Source organism: Harmonia axyridis, chromosome X (genome assembly GCF_914767665.1).
Source record: "Harmonia axyridis chromosome X, icHarAxyr1.1, whole genome shotgun sequence".
NCBI classification, from domain to species: Eukaryota; Metazoa; Arthropoda; class Insecta; order Coleoptera; family Coccinellidae; genus Harmonia; species Harmonia axyridis.
This window is the reverse complement of record NC_059508.1, coordinates 34,322,640-34,325,139: the sequence shown is the minus strand read 5'-3', so window position 1 is coordinate 34,325,139 and position 2,500 is coordinate 34,322,640. Positions and strand designations below refer to the sequence as shown.

Below are 2,500 nucleotides of genomic sequence, written 5' to 3'. Positions count from 1 at the left end.
GAACATACGACCTCAGGACAGGTGAGACTACCCGCTGAATTTAAGCATATTATTAAGCGGAGGAAAAGAAACTAACTAGGATTCCCTTAGTAGCGGCGAGCGAACAGGGATTAGCCCAGCACTGAATCCCGCGATCGTAACCGGTCGCCGGGAGATGTGGTGTTTGGAAGGATCCATTATCTGGCGAGTTCGCGGCGCGTTCAAGTCCATCTTGAATGGGGCCATCGCCCATAGAGGGTGCCAGGCCCGTAGCGACCGCTGCGGCTTGCTAGAGGATCTCTTCTTAGAGTCGGGTTGCTTGAGAGTGCAGCCCTAAGTGGGTGGTAAACTCCATCTAAGGCTAAATATAACTACGAGACCGATAGCGAACAAGTACCGTGAGGGAAAGTTGAAAAGAACTTTGAAGAGAGAGTTCAAGAGTACGTGAAACCGTTCAGGGGTAAACCTGAGAAACCCGAAAGGTCGAATGGGGAGATTCATTCGCGCCTGTTGTTGGGATTTACTGACTGTGGAAACGGCGACGTTCGCGTTGGCTGTTCCCTTCGGTTCATCTCCGGCTTCGGACGCGTGCACTTCTCCCCTAGTAGGTCGTCGCGATCCGTTGGGTGCTGTTCTACGGTCTCGAGTGTAGCCCGTGAGCTCGGATTTTCCGATGTTTACGGACACTGGGTTTCCGAACAGCTCGCTCGACGGTTTACTGATGGCGGGAGGCCGCGACTTAGTTCGCGTCCGGCCCGTGGCAAGTATGTGAATTGTGATGGCGATCGGACCTAGTGCCGATTCCGTCCGTTTGCGACTGTTCGCCGCGGTGTTCTTGGACAGACCTCTTGAAACGCCGATCAGCGACGCTATTGCTTTGGGTACTTTCAGGACCCGTCTTGAAACACGGACCAAGGAGTCTAGCGTGTGCGCGAGTCATTGGGAATCACTAAACCTAAAGGCGCAATGAAAGTAACGGTTCACTTTATGTGAACTAAGGGAAGATGGTCGGTCTCCATGACTGACCCGCATTCCCGGGGCGCCTCATTCTCATTGCGAGAGGAGGCGCACCAAGAGCGTACACGCTGGGACCCGAAAGATGGTGAACTATGCCTGGTCAGGACGAAGTCAGGGGAAACCCTGATGGAGGTCCGTAGCGATTCTGACGTGCAAATCGATCGTCGGAACTGGGTATAGGGGCGAAAGACTAATCGAACCATCTAGTAGCTGGTTCCCTCCGAAGTTTCCCTCAGGATAGCTGGCGCTCGTTGCATACGAGTCTCATCCGGTAAAGCGAATGATTAGAGGCATTGGGGTCGAAACGACCTCAACCTATTCTCAAACTTTAAATGGGTGAGATCTCCGGCTTGCTTGAATGTGAAGCCGCGAGATTTCGGATCAGAGTGCCAAGTGGGCCATTTTTGGTAAGCAGAACTGGCGCTGTGGGATGAACCAAACGCCGAGTTAAAGCGCCTAAATCGACGCTTATGGGATACCATGAAAGGCGTTGGTAACTTAAGACAGCAGGACGGTGGCCATGGAAGTCGGAATCCGCCAAGGAGTGTGTAACAACTCACCTGCCGAAGTTACTAGCCCTGAAAATGGATGGCGCTGAAGCGTCGTGCTTATACTCGGCCGTCAGTGGCATGTGCGGTCGCCCTTCGGGGCGGTCATGAAGCCCTGATGAGTAGGAGGGTCGCGGAGGTGAGCGCAGAAGGGCTGGCCGTGAGGCCGTCTGGAGCCGCCTTCGGTGCAGATCTTGGTGGTAGTAGCAAATACTCCAGCGAGGCCCTGGAGAGCTGAGGTGGAGAAGGGTTTCGTGTGAACAGCCGTTGCACACGAGTCAGTCGATCCTAAGCCCTAGGCGAAAGCCGATGTTGATGTGGCGTTGTTAATCGTGTTTATAAGTGGTGGCAGAAATGCTATGCATCTTGACGCGTGACGCACGCCCGTCGGGCGAAAGGGAATCCGGTTCCTATTCCGGAACCCGGCAGCGGAACCGAAATTAAACCGGGCCCTCGTAAGAGAGTTCGTCGGGGCAACCCAAAAGGACCCGGAGACGCCGTCGAGAGATCCGGGAAGAGTTTTCTTTTCTGCATAAGCGTTCGAGTTCCATGGAATCCTCTAGCAGGGAGATATGGTTTGGAACGCGAAGAGCACCGCATTTGCGGCGGTGTCCGGATCTTCTCCTCGGACCTTGAAAATCCGGGAGAGGGCCACGTGTAGGCGTCGCGCCGGCTCGTACCCATATCCGCAGCTGGTCTCCAAGGTAAAGAGCCTCTAGTCGATAGAATAATGTAGGTAAGGGAAGTCGGCAAATTAGATCCGTAACTTCGGGATAAGGATTGGCTCTGAGGATTGTGGCGTGTCGGGCTTGTTGGGGAAGTGGGTCACGGCTAACGTACCGGGCCTGGGCGAGGTGATGCGTTTCGCTTGCGTTACGTTTGATCCGAGCTCGGTCCCGCGTCTTGGCCTCCCGCGGAATCGTCAAGCTTCGAGACCCCGTGAGTGCTCGCAAGGG

The 2,500-nt window shown here is 54.8% G+C and overlaps 1 pseudogene; it reads left to right on the top strand.

The window, feature by feature from the left end:
- The first annotated feature begins 7 nt into the window (after positions 1 to 7).
- Positions 8 to 2,500, top strand: part of LOC123688180 — a 4,953-nt pseudogene continuing 2,460 nt past the window's right edge.